The sequence below is a fragment of the Lonchura striata genome, chromosome 2 (assembly GCF_046129695.1).
Source record: "Lonchura striata isolate bLonStr1 chromosome 2, bLonStr1.mat, whole genome shotgun sequence".
Taxonomy (NCBI): domain Eukaryota; kingdom Metazoa; phylum Chordata; class Aves; order Passeriformes; family Estrildidae; genus Lonchura; species Lonchura striata.
Window position 1 is genome coordinate 13,945,558 of NC_134604.1, and position 14,873 is coordinate 13,960,430.

General features: G+C 38.7%; 1 protein-coding gene across 4 annotated transcripts in view; it reads left to right on the forward strand.

The window, feature by feature from the left end:
* The window catches only part of HTR1F (5-hydroxytryptamine receptor 1F), a 103,755-nt gene that overhangs the window by 17,646 nt on the left and 71,236 nt on the right, over window positions 1–14,873 (forward strand). The window contains exon 1 of one of the 4 annotated variants that reach the window (XM_021541321.2): window positions 282–2,679. The exons of the other annotated variants lie outside the window; for them this stretch is intronic. The gene's annotated coding sequence lies outside the window, so the exon portion shown is untranslated. Of the gene's footprint in view, window positions 1–281; window positions 2,680–14,873 lie in introns of those variants that run through there. 4 annotated transcript variants of the gene reach the window in all.

Genomic DNA, 14,873 nt, shown 5'->3' on the forward strand with positions numbered 1-14,873 from the left:
CTAAACCCAAATTTAAAGGATATTACATTCAAAGGCAAGAGTGTCTCTCTGAGGAGTCACCTTTAACAGTGACATTGACCTGTCATCCCCACAGAACCTCTGTGAGAAGCTCCCCACAGAATAATTGCTGCCTACTGCACCAGCTGCCATCGCCATCTCAACAAGACCCTTTCTGTTCCTTGATGACAAACCTCCTGGTCTGATCTGTCCCACACCTCAGGGGCAGCCCATAGCGTTGCACCAGGAGGTTACTACTGATTTCTTCAAATCTCATCCATTTTCCAACAATTCAAAGCCATACAGGCACCTTCCCAGTCCCTGTGCCATTGCTGGTCTCCAGGCTGAGCCCAGCAGGAGACCATAGGAGGGGAATTCCAGGAGTGAGGGAAAAACATTGCATTAGTGTTGCTATGGAGATGAAAATTAGCACAATAACTATTGTGTTCTGTTTCAAAGCTTCCCAGACTTCAGTTTTAACTCCTTCCCCTACTCTACCACTGTTTCAGTTCTGTCCCAGCAACATTCCAGCACACCTGACCGATTTCTCAGCCAGGAGATGGAAAGGGAATGGCAGAACACACAAGAACCTGAAGTCTGGGCATACCAGAAAAGAAGGAGCAAAAAGTGAGGCCTTGTAGAAGGAGAGGATAAAATAAAATCAGGGAAAAGAGAAAATAAATTAGAAAGAAAAAAAAAAAAAAGAGAGAGAGAATTGTAAGAGGCAGGGATATGGAAAAATTGCTTTTGAAAATAGTGCAGAAACAGACTTGGAAAATACTTTGGTACCATATGGTCACCCTCTGCCATTCCATAATGAAGCCCTGCCCCTCACAGGGAGCAATGCACAGGCTGTGCACACTCAGCAGTGAATACTGAGATCTCTTCCTTCCAGGATGCAACAGCCTCTCACTTTTCTTCAGCACAGAGAGGAAAAGCAAAGCTTCTAGGAAGGAAATATAACATCATGCTTTCTTCTCAGAGGAAGAGCAAAAGCTAGAATTAATCTGATAATTTGGATGTTTTTCACATCCACATGGTTGCACTGAATTAGGTGGTTGTGTCATTTCTGATAGGGTTTATGTTTCAGTTCCCTAAAGCTTGCACTTCTTATGGATGAATTACTGTTGACCTGAGTTCAATCCTTTCCATAAAATCACTTGGGTTGTAAAAGTAATGCTCTGCCCTTCTTCAGAAACACTGGAAAAGCATTCAGGCAGGATAATAAAAGATTCAGCAGAGCTTGTAGATGAAAATTAGGAAGATGAGGCACTTATGATCAACTAGGCTTCACAACTACCCACAGGGGCACCAGAGGCAGCATCCCCAGATGTGTAAAGTGTCTCTGAGCACACCTTTCACCCATGGAAAATGTCTTCTTGCTGCCACAGCCCTTATACAAAACCCAGTGAACAACCATTGCTCTGTTACCTCTGGCTCTGCAGCAAGCCTTTATCCTTCCACTCTTCCAAAATCTCATTCCTTTGCAGTCACTGTGGGTACAGCTGAAATTTTATTTTGCCCAGCCAGCAAAAGACACCACAAAGCAGTCAATAAGAAGAGGACAGAATGTGTCTCCCAGGAGAACAGCAGGATGCCACGTCCTGCCCAGCCAGGGAGCAGGGCTCCAGTCACAGGGAAAGGGGGTTGCAAAAAGGGTCCAAAACATGGCTGGAGGGTATTCACACTCATACCATTGTTAAATACCCTCATCCCACATCACATCCATTCCCAAAAATGAATACTGATTTCCTAAGCCCAGAAACTGGGTGACTGGAAGTCCATTTGGTGCAGGCAGAGCTTACAAAAACTATTTCTTAGACTTTATCCTCCTTTGTCCAGACTGACAAAGCCACTTACTGTTGTGGCCACCCATCTGAGCCATGGCACACCCAGAGACAGCAGCACCCCTACAGGGATCTCACTGCACCCCCTTCCTTCCCTGCTGGCATACAACAACTGGAAAACAGCCATGGTTTGCAAAAGACATGTGAATGATACAGTAGATTTTTGAGTTTCTGTTGGTCTCCAGTCCCAGCATTCCCAGATCTTATATGGTTTCTCACCACCCTTTGAGGGGGAAAAAAATGCCCACAATAAATTTCCCCCAGCCCTTCAATATGAGACTTGTAACTTGCATTGTAGGCAAGCCTTAAAAAGCAGGGAGATGAATGTTTTCTCTCCCACAGTTTAAAGAGGAGAAAAAGCCTTGAGTAATTTATTGATTTGTAAGGTATATTTTGTGGAAGCTCAAGCAAGTCCAAAACTAGAATAGGGATCAGTGAGACTATCGGTCCAACTATAATTCTACTGTTACCATCTCATTTCTATCTCCTTTCCCTCTTCCAGCCTTGCAAAGGAAAATAGCTTCAAAGTCCTATACCTGTTACTTCTGAAGGCTCATTCCCTTGCTTTCTTGTGAAGAACTGTAGAAAAGCCTTTCTGAGAAAACTTCAAACCAGACACCAGAGACAGAAAAACTGCTCTTTCAAGCTCAGAAAGTTAAGGAAAAGGCTGTTGCAAATCAAAATCCTCAACTAAAGTTTCTCCAGTCAACAAAACATCAGTCTATCTTCTTCTTGAAAGATTATCTTACTTAACAAATGATCAGTTTAAACTTGAAATTCACATGCAGTATAGAATGGCTGAAGTCTGAAAGTACTGAAGGAATCATGGAGTTGGGTGAGTATGCTACTAATTACCCCTTTCCCTGAAAGTAATTTCATTTTCTTTTTATGAAATATAATACATAAAACTGTGACAAATAACTAAGCTCTTTCTAATTGAGGAAGTATCAGGAAAGGGAGAAGCAGCAGGGTATGGATTTTGTTCACACGCCAAAAGCATGGTATATGAAATGTCATTGTGAAGTTCCAAAAACACTGAAGAGTCTTGCTTGGCAGCTGGTTAGTTGGGGAGATATTTATCTGCTTAACTCTCTAGCAGTGCTGAAAGTTTTAAGTGCATTTCAAAATCATCTTTCTGCCACATTTTCCTCTCACACTTTTGCAAGACAGGGTGATGAAATTCTTATTTTGTGAACTTTAAAGAAAGACAAGAGATTACCAAGATTTTTTTTTTTTTTTTTAACTTCTGTACCCTAATCTTTCTGGTTTTCTGAGAAGTTTTGCCTTTAGGATTATTTACTTTATCCCTGGAATTTTATCTACCACACAGAGAATGTGAATTTTTAATAACAGAGTACATGTTCATGTTTCTATTCAGGGGTCATTTCATAGATAAAACACTTGTATGGGTCCCTAAATTAATTATTAGTCACACTGAAATAACCCAAACACCCAAGCAACAAGCACAGTTTTGGAAAAAAGTTGTGTTAGGCTGGGACCATACTGTCTTAATCTAGATATTCCCATCCTGATGATGTCACTGAGACAGGATTAGTTTTGCACGGCTAATTAATGTCTTTTCCCTGTAACATCACGAATGCTACCAACCAGTCTAAGTTTGTGCAGTGTTGTTATAAGCATCATCTCACAAATAAAACTTAGCCTGGCTTGTCAGTAACTTGGGTAACATCCATTAACAAATCCTTCTTACACAAGATTTATTCTACAATTTCTACTTTTTAAGCCTTAAAACAACAGAGTCAGTGTTCAGGTATGGGGAAATTTCCCACCTTTAGTGAAGGGTTGGACTGGATGAGTTGGAATGTTATGAAATAGCTCAGATGGGTCACAGTGATGGTCTGGTACATGCAAAGCCATGCCTGAATCTTTGAACAATGCCTGGGTGAAAAGCAGTAGAGTTTCTCAGAGTGCTCCATCCCACCTTGTAGCAATGCATCCCGCAGGAAACACGCTGTCCCCCTGGGCTCTGGTTTAATGCCACCTGATGGCGAGTGCAAATGTCTCGGGTGATGTGAACAGAACAGGAATCCGGGCTGAGCTCTATCCCTTTGACTCCTGAACGGGCAGAGCGGTGCCACACGGTCCAGCAGAGCGCTGCTGGATGCTGATGCTGCTTTCTCTCCTCCAAGGAGTGCTGTGCACTTGGGAAGCAGAGTTAAGCCTTTTGCACACAATGGCACATGTTGCTGGGGTCCTTCCACTGTCATGTAAAAATCATGGATGTTGCACCAGCTGTGCTTTGATTGCAGTGTTTTTCAAGCCCATTTTCACTTTCCCTTACGCTCAGCCTTTCCAGCTTTGATCACAGTGCAGCACAGCTAAAGGCACCTGAGAAACATTGCTAGGCAACAGATGCTGCAAAGGACAGCTTCCCCTCCCCTCACACCGAGGTGGCAAGAGACCTTACAGTGCTCCAAGTTGCCTACCACAAAATATTCAAGGCAAAAGCTGCTTAGTTTTATGAAGGCAGTCAGTTGAAGCAAGAAATTACTTTGAAAGTAGGAGCTGAAAACAACCTGCAGTAGGAAATTCAAGGAAATTCAAGAGAACCATGATGGGAGACAACAAAAGGCAACCTTAATAAGGAGTTATTAGATGTGTGGGAGCAGGTGGAGAATATGTGGAATACAAAACAGAGTTGAAAACTTCTGCGTTAGCATAAATATATCTATGCTTAATGTACTGTCCTTGTTATAAAACTTGATTTATTGCTGAAATTCTGGTTAGTGTTCAGTTTACACCACCGTATCAAAAATTATGTCTTCCTTGAGGAAACCAATACTACTGTTGTGTTTTTCTTCTGAATTATCAGAGTACTTCACATTCATTCTTGCTCAGTCCATAAATGTCATCCATAGAGTAAATAGAAAAGTTTCATTTCATCATCACTTAGGAGTGAATATAGAAGCTACATAAAGCCACATAAATCTTTATAGAACACAAATGGGTATTTCACCCAGAATAAAGCTTGAAAGCAGCCTATAAACAGAAAATGGTACATACTAAGCAATGCTAAGTAAGCAAAGGAAATGTTGCGTCTGTCTAATGAGAGTTTCCTTTAGAACAACGAATACAAGCTGCTAGAATAACCTGACCTGGAAGCTGTGAAGCACAGTGCAGTACCACATTTAGGAAATGTGTTTTTCCATCGTTTGAATCTTTGATTGCTCTTTTAAATGTGTAAATAGGCTTGCCCAGTAGGATGAACAGTGGCAACAAAAACAGATGTTGGGTATGAAGAACCAACACAAAAGTACTGAGCATTAAATTAAGATGTGTGTTGGAAATTAACAAATGCAGACTTACAAGTGACAATTAAATTTGGCAAAGGATATTAAAGTAAACTGCAGGGAATGGAATTACTATGCAGGAAGGACAGAGATTAAAGAGATTAAAGATAATCTAGGTATAACCCAAAAACTGGGTAAATATTCTGTGCCTCGTTTCAATCAGAGTAGATGATGCTGAACATGGAACAAGAGGCAGAATGGCTAAGGGGAATCAGGTTAGGAAAACTGCTAAGGAGCTTATTTAGTCTTTTGAGACCAAATATTCATCACAGCAGAATTCTGAAAGAACAGGATGCAAAATAGCAGGTAGAGCAAATACTTTCAATAATTCTGCTGTGTCGATCCATTCTTAAGTGACCATACAACTGCAAAGAGGTTGCTGAATGACTGAGTTTGCCAAAATAACAGCTTTGGCAGATAAGCATTCTGTTAAAACCATACAGTTGAAGTAAAACCAGAAAAGGGAAAATAATATTTAAGCTGAAGGGTAATGTTTCCATGAAAACAAACACAACATGAAGTTAGAAGAACATATCCCAGCTTCAGTGCAATAAGATTGGGTTTGGGGAACAGTTTTCTAAGGGTAATTGGCACAGAAGTATTTCAAAATGGCGATTGATGATTTTGGGTAATTATTAGCGTTGAATTTGCCTGAGATAGGTAGAAGATAAACCATTCCTAGACCAAAAACAAACAGATCTGTTCTTTCTGTTCTCTCAGAAGGCAAAGGTTTCTGTTCAATGTGCTGGCATGACGCAGACTGAGTTCTGCCAGTTGTTCTTGGAGAGGAGGGAGGAAATGCAAAAGTCAAGCCCTGCCTTCTGTACCAGGGGTTGAAATCCCTACATGGCTTGCCCTCCACTCATGGAATTGACTCTACCCATGCTGCCCAGATAAGAGACACACTTAGGGAAAAGCAACCAACTATTTTCCCTCAATCAATTACTTCTTAACTTTAACAGAATTTATGCGGCTTGTAAAACCTAAACCAAACTATTGACTGTGTTGAAATATGAGAATAGAAAGGAAGGCAGAAGTATCTTTAGATAACTGTTATGCTTTTCAAGTTTCAAGAAAATGGAATATTCCCTCCAAGGGCTTAACCAAAATTGGGTATGTTTTGCTTGTAAGCTCTTCAGCCAGCTCTCTCTGCCACTGCCATCACTTTGATAAGTCCCTTTTTATTTGCTTCCACACACCCAGTTAATATATCTGACTCATTTCATACATGTACTTTAAGGTTTCTTATTAAAAAGCTTTGCAATAGTCCAAGAGAAAAAGGGTTCTGCAAACAAAGAATAAAGTTGACTATTCTATTTTTGGAAAAAGAGCAGTGCTAATTAGCCTGCAGCAGTCTGATGGTGAAATTCCCCATGCCCTACCAGTCAAGGTCACTGGAGTTGTGCCTGCATGTTGACACAACCTTTTAATACATATACGCATTTAAAATAATTATTTTGCATGTCAAGCTGTATCTTCCTCTTCTAAGTTCATTTCCACTGTGTAATGGATGGCTTGAAATCCAATTTAATTCATTTTCATGATGCAATATTCTTCCATGTCTACTATTTTCAGTGTATATTACAGCTTTACTACTTCTGAATGCATCTTATTAAGTAATAATTGCAAATATATATAAATATACACCACAAATTTCAATTCTGTAATTTCTTCTTTCAGGCAACTCTAATGTTTGTCATTTCTGAAAGCTTAAAAAAAATCTGTTGAATAAGTATGCACTTCAATTGTTCTTCAAACCCACTGAACAAAGACATTTTGTAGCTAACTTGTATTTATTTATCCCTAAAACCAATTCCATTTTCTATTGAATCTTCTTACTGTGGGTTTGTTTGGTGGGTTTTTTTGGTTTTTTTTGTTTTTTTTTTTTTTTATAACAATTGATATGCAGTTATGGAATTCAATTGGAACACAGTATTTTTTTTCAAAGCTGGAAATGAAATTTGCTAGCATCTCATTTCTCATCCTCAGAGCATTAGTTTGATGTATTTGAAACATTCCTACAAACAAAGTGAAAAAAGAGAACAGGAGGCTGTGGGAAGGTCTGGAGAATCTGCTGTCCTTCTAACCCTGAAGCATGAAGGGGTCTGGAGGGATGCTGGGACATTGTTACCCTATTGTTATCCACAATAGGGATAACATGGAGGAGGGCTCAGGATTTTGGGCAGCATTTTTGAGTTTTGCAAACCTCATATGAGGTTCCTCCTGTTTATGCAAGACCACTTCTTTCAAAAGATTAAATTTAGGAAGAAAATTCTGCTTTTAAATAAAGCAAACAACAACAAAAAAAACACAGTCTATCTTAAATCTGGCTATCTCACAAACACTAAATTTCACAGACCCTCTCATTAAAGCTGTTTTTTTTCTTCAATTCTGTTTCATAGAAGGGACAGGCTGTTTATCAACATGTTTTTCATGATGCATTTAAAGGTGTTCTGTACCCAGCTATTCCATTCTAAATAGATTTAATTTGATCACAATGAAATCTTCAGGAGAGGGTGGTAGTGCTTTCTACTTCCATTTAAATGATGATTATGCCTGCAAAGTGGTCATACAAGCAGCAGGCAGGAACTTTATAAGTTGTCTGTCAGTTATTTCCATGTAAAGTATACATTATCTGGAAGTTAAATTTGGTTTGGTTTCCCCAATCTGTCAGTACTACCAACTCAAACTGACAATCAAGCAAAGTCCTTCTCATGCATAATTACCTTTAATGAGGAATCCTCTGGCCCAGTTGTTTCACTGACACTTGAGCATTTTTTCTTGCCAGTGTTTTTTTTGCACAGGCAGTACAGACAAGAACTCAACAAACAATGCCAGTGATGTACAGGAAAATGTTGAACCTCTGTCAGTACATCTCCTGTGCTGGGCTTGCACACCAAAGAAAATAGTTAAAACATCAGTTTGACAGGCAAGCAAGTAGCTGTGCCTTTGAATACACATAAATAACATGCTGAGTGGGTGGTAATTTTACATCGAAGTGGGAGATGTTAAAGTCTCTTCTCAGAGCAGCTTTTGAAATACCTGGGACTGAGTCCTGCTTTCACATTCTCCTTACTCTGCCCTTTGCTGAACACTTGTAACACTTCCTCTTTACCCAACCCCATGGAAAAAATTTCTAGGACAAATAAGTTTCCAGGTCTTGGAAAGAGACAATTAGACAATTAGCTTTCTCCTTTAAGAAACAATGTAAATTTTAGTGCTTAAACTTCTCACTTTTGTTTTCATCCACTTTTGGCCTTAGAAAGTTGGAAACCTTTATATGCATTGTGCAGAGGTAATGGAATGGCCTGAGCACAGGTAGAGTGTTCTTTATATGATACAATAAGCATTTATTTTAAACTGGAAGCTACAAACTGATAATTGCTACTTAAAGAATGAAAAATGTGTTTCATAAAACACACTTCACCCCATAATATTTGTCTTATATCCAACCCAGCAGGCCAGATGTTGATTTTCAGTTGGATCAAAGGTCAGGAATCCCTGCCAGTGTGAGTCAGTATGAAAGCCCTCATGAGCAGGAGTGAGGTGATCTCTCAGTTTTTTCCTTTTTTTGTACAGGGTAACATACACTGATTCCTGATAAAAGTATTTAGTTCTATTATATTGTTATCTGCTTTTCACAGTAATTTATGGAATCACATCACACACCACTCATCTAGTAGCTAGGAAAGACACATAAATTTTGCTCTGATGAAAGACCAATGTGCCACACACAATATCTGTGAGACATTTATGTTGTACCCACTCACATCCAGAAGTCAGCCAGTCCCTCATGCCTAACTGATTGCTTTCAGGGCAGATGAAACTGTGTTCCCTACTTCTCCAGATGCATGAATTTTTCAGCTTATTGCTTTTTTTGGAGGAAAGGGGATCAAAGTAAAGATGATGATAAATCTCTCTAACTCCATCCATATCAACATCTTCAGACATAAAGATGAAGAGCTTTAAGTATGTTTGCACAAAGATTCTTTCAGCATTATACTGATCTGCAAGAAATGATATATGTACTAGTGTCGGTGCAGCAGAACTTTATAAATACACTTGAAGATTAAATTGTCAGTGAATAGCAAATAATCCTAACATTTGCTGACACAGTCAACAGAGGACTGTTTAAAACAGACAGATTGTTATTTACAGCTGTGCCAGATGGGACAGTTTGAAATATATTTAACTGCTATTTAGTTAACATTTAAAATATATTCCTCAACATCCTCAAATAATTTTAAGTTGCTGAGATTTTTATTTGAGTAAAATTTACCTGCAAATATTTTTACATTCCTGCTGTCAACTACAATTATATGTGCCTGTAAATAACAGACAAACTGTCTACAGAAAACTCTTACTGGAGCTCACAGAATAGAAGCATTAAATATTAATAAATTAATACATCAATGTCATACACACTAAGTGAACTTTGTGGGAAATTTAATGTGTTAATTTACAGTAATACATTATTTTAACATGACACCTGCACTATGCATTGGTGGGGAATTAGTGCCACCTCTGTGTCTAGCTCTCAGAAAAATGGTTAATAACTAAACCATTAAAAAAGGGCCATTGAGGTGGTGCTGTTTTGATTCGGTGTTATTTTCATATTTTTTTAGACCCTTTATCTTTTCTTCTTTAACCACAATTCCCAATTCTCTAACAGCCCAGGGACAAGAAAAAGAAAAAAAAAAAGAAAAAAAAAAAAAAAAAGGCATAGATAAGGAGAAAATACAGGGAATCTGCTTGCCCTTCCCTCTGGTTTTCCAAAACATCATTTTTTTTGTGGTTCTGAATGCCAAAAACTTGTCAACAGGGGGTTTGGAACAAGGTCATGCTGAGGGGTGGAACAAAGACAAAGGGGTTTCTGAGGTGGTGCCTGGACTGCCCCAAGCACAGGGGCCAGACCCAGATCCAACCTGATCTTTTCTAACCCCACAAAACCACAAGACAGCTCTCTTCCCTGTGGCAGGGCTTTCTTTGCTCCTCCTGGCCTCAAACTTTCAAAGAGGAGAGAAAATGGTTTTTGTTTTTAGATGCACATAATGCATCAATGTGCATAAATAGAAGCCTAAAGTTTTCATTTTGATGCATGCCAGTAGCTTGTTTCTCTCATGGCATTGCCTCAAGCATGAATTTTAGCACAGGTGCAGAACAGAATCTTTGAATTTGCATTGGTATTTTAAGCACTGTGTGTTCCCTTCAGAATTCTTATTGCATTTTGGATGTGTGTCTAAGAAAATCCAGTGTGAAGTTGATCTAACCTATTATTTGTATAAGTGGTTTGGACAGTCACTATTTTATTAGCTGTTAAATCATTTAGCCTGTGCATTGTTTTTGCTGTTATGTGCTGGAAACACAAATTACAAGATTCTTCTAAGGGTAAGCCAATATTTATTCACTTTTGGTTTACCACAGGGGTGGATGGGGGTGGCACAGTTAGCCGTTGCTCTTACACATTTATGGCTACCAAAAGTGGTTCTGGTGGGTTTGTCTTTTGGGGTGGGGTTTTTTGGTTTTTTTGTCTTAATACTGTGCAAATTAAAGTAGTCTCTATCACTCAGGAAGAATGTGGAGTCAGAAAACCCAGTAGCCCAGCTGGAGAAATTTAAGAATATTTCTTTTGCTTTATTTTCCAGCTACAGTAGTTCTAATGGCAGAAGCATTAACATATTGGATCAATAGCCAAATGAAATCTACTGTTCTGGTCCTTTTTACAATCTTCAGTAGATGAGCAGGGAAAAGGAGGAATAGGGAACAAAAAGTTTGAAAAAGAACCCCTCAGAGACCTGAAAGATGAGTTTCTCTTGTTCTCATTTAAAATTAAATTTGCAAGATGATTAATGCAGGGCTGTTTAGTCATGGTAATTTCAGATTTGGCACAGTCCTTTGTGTACTGTACACAGATCAGGAAAGGTCTATATCCAATTTCCAAAATTCTCACTTGAGACATGAACTAAATAACTTACACTCTCTATTGTAGTTTAGCACACACCTTCAAAAGAGATGTACTATTAGGGAAGAGATCTTTTCCAGGACTGTAAGAATTGCAGCCAGTTGCAGCAACTGCAGAGATCTGGGATAGTTACAGACCCCCTAAAAAAAAAACCAAAAACTTCATTTATGGTGGCTCCTGACTGTGGTGAGGAGCTGCTTCTGAGCACAGGGCTGTAGGCTCTGCTCAGAGCTCAGAACTGACCCAAAAGTAGAACCTCAGGTGTTTGACTGCTGCAGGAGGTTTCAGAGGAGGGACCTGCAAAAAGAATGAGCTACCTAGCATCTTCTCAGCCAGGTGGACTCTGGACTACATGTTTAAGTAGCAAAGAACTCCCTTACCCCCATTTCCTCAGTAGAAAAAAGAAAATCTTAGCTTAGTAGGAAAGATTTGCCAAGTGGTATTTCTGATCCACTTTAAAGCATGCTGGATTTATCACAGCCAATCTTCAGTCCAGCCAGATATTCATACAAAATATAGTAATTCAGCAACCATATATTTTCTATAAATCTAGTTTTTTAATGAAGTTATATCAACTGGTGCCACTGAGACAAGATTTTAGTATGTCATTTAGAAGCCTATCCAGGCAGGTCATCCCACACTCTCTTTCTAGCCAATAAAGTGAAAAAGCAAAATTCTCTCATCTGTTTCAGACATTTTACTTTCAAATGTAAAACATTGCACCCTAGAAAGACTATTGAACATAAAGAAAATGAAAAATAAAACCACCCTCATAGTTTATACATCTTTACATTACATGCATCCAAAGAGGAACAATAGAGCTAGGGAAGGGTTTAGAGCAGCAGCTGAGGGAGCTGGGATTGTTTATCCTGGAGAAAAGGAGGCTCAGGGGAACCTTATCACTCTCTGCAACTCCCTGAAGGGAGGGTGCAGCCAGGTGGGGATTGGTCTTTTCTCCCAAGTAACAAGTGACAGGACAAGAGGAAGCAGCCTCAAGTTGTGCCAGACAAGGCTTAGATTGGATATCACAAAATATTTTCTGATTGGAAAAAGCCATCAAGCCCTGGAACAGGCTGCCCACAGAAGTGCTGGAGTCACCATCCCTGGAGGTGTTTAAAAGATGTGCAGATGTGGTGCTTAGGACAGGGTATGGTGGAGGACTGGGCAATGCTGGCTTTATGCTTGGACTCAAGCCTAAACACTTCTATGTGTCTACATTTAAGGAAATTTCTCTCTTCCCTGAAAGTTTTAAGCCTGCTGGAGAACTAAATTTCCATTAAAAGTAGAAACCACATCACTTCTTTTAAATGGATGGATTAAGGTTATATAAAAATCATGCTCCTCTCAGAATTGTGTCACTGGAATGCTGTGTTAACTTCCTCAAGTAAAGGGACTCTCTTACAGTAAAAATATTCTCAGTCACAAGCTAAGTTAGTTCAGGATCCTTAAAGTGGAATGGGGATTTTATGAACATTTACGCCTCCTAAATAAAAGTATTATAAAATAATCAAGCCAAAAAGTTCATTTCAAGGAAGCATAATATGACAGAAGAACACTACACTGAGCATAAAGGATGTCTGGCTGATGTGAAAAACTTTTAATTCCACCACATATTCTCTTCCAGATGTAAAGATAGCTCACCCATGCTACTGTCTGGGATTGTTTTAGCTTCTAGCATTACAAGATTAATTAGTTGTTCATCAACTGCGACACCCTTCAAGATGATATTGCCACTATTGTGGCTTTTAAATAAATTTCTGACATTTGATACTTGTTGAATCTCATCTCCTGATTGCTTAGCTTCCTTGTTATAGCCCAAATTGTCTTTACTTACATTACTCCTTCAATAACTCCTAAAAGAAATTCTTGACACACCAAACCATCCTTGCACAGCATTTCTGTTCAATATAAGCATTTTGTTTCAGCACTTCACTTATTAGTTTTCTATGCAGCAATTTATTCTCTAGCTTTTCATGCATTTGAAATTGTAAAGCTCTGGTAGAACTCTTAAATTTTCAGATAAACTTTTCTTCACAAGGCTCTGTTTGTCTAGTACAGAGAGCTGCCCACCTCCTTCTATTATCAATGCATCTGAGTGCACATGCTCCAGTGGCAAAAATGTTGTTTAGTTAGTGCTACTTTCAGCCATCAAAATAATTTGCAAACATTGTCTTTGGAGGCTGCAAGGATAAGATTTTGGAGTATCATTAAGTGCCTTTAAAATCAAGAAATACCAAGGAGAATAGATGGCACAAAGCTTTTGAAGGAGCACAAGGTTGTGATTTGAACACACTTCTCTCTGTCTTCAGGCTGTTTGAATCTCTTCTTACCTTGACAAGCTGTGCTTTGGTGACATACATCAGACATAGTAATAATCATTTTCTAATGCATTTTGAAAATATGTAGGTATTGAAAACACGTTGGTGTAGAATGGGGCTGTTCAGCTTTTATGTGTCTCGTCAAGGAGAGAACATCATCTGCTCTTCCCTCCATCTTCCCATGCCTCCTCCATCCCACATTCTTTTCAGCATCCTCACAGCTCACTATTCTCCAAGGAGTGACTTGTGTTTAGTCCCTGCAAGCATATCAGATGTAGACTTGTGGGAGTCATGGAATGTAATTTTTTGTAATCTGTCACTATTAGGGAATAGAACAGTGGCTTTTTGGCTTTTACACGTTGCGAATAACTTCAAATTTTTGCAATTAAATGTGCTTTGTTTGATGGTGCTATTTGTACGTTTACCTGCTTCTTCCCCATAGCTAAACATTACCTAATAAATAGTCTGGTTATAGACAGGAGATCAGAGCAAGGTCTGCAACATTACACTACAAAGCTATATGAAGAACTTCCAGATCATCCTCTAGTATGGCAGCTTGGAGTGGTATTTTTAACACTGACTTTGTTTTTGAAAACACCTACTCTAAAGAAAAATCAGGGATGAAATTGTTTATACACTCAGAATCTCTTCACTTTACAGTATTTCTATTATATTCAAATTCTTGTTTGTTTTGGCTCTTGTGCATATTAAATGTCTAAAAGCTTCATAAGTCTGAGTATTGTGTCCAACTTAATTATATTAGTTCTGCCTTTTTTTTAATGACTTTAATCCAAAAGAGTGGATTTGGCAACCAAACCCTTGTCAGGGTTTGTCTTGCTGTTGTAATCACAATCACCAACTTGCGTGGGCCACATTTTAGGTTTTATATGAGTCTCAGGAAAGTTTGGAAGTTTTAGTTGATCAGTGAATGAGATTTATGCTTTTATCCTTAAATATGACCTTGCAAAATGCTGCCTAACATGACTGGAGCTCTTGGGTTTCTATGCCAAGAGGCAATAACACATTCTCGCAAAAAAAATAAAAAAGGGGGAAGATATTTTACAGTTTAGGAGATGGAATCTCATCCCTAATCACTGCTTGATTAGGGATCAATATCAAGAATTCATACTATTTCCATAGAGATTATGTCAAAGAAATAGCTAAAAAGAGGAAAGTCTGGTTGCACTGGTCAATCAGCATTTGGCTTTGAGTTGTTGGTGTGATGAAGGTATGGAAGAAGTTAATGATATCAGAAAATGCTTTAGTCAAAATAATTTTGGAAGAGAAAAAGACTGTTTTTAAAGATTTCACTGAAATACTACTTGGATACTTTTCTGGTAATTCACATTCTTGAAAAAATAATGTAATGGGTACAGGAAGAATAGAAAAATGATTAAAGGAAGATCTATTTCAAAGGCATCAGCAAAACTTCAAGTAA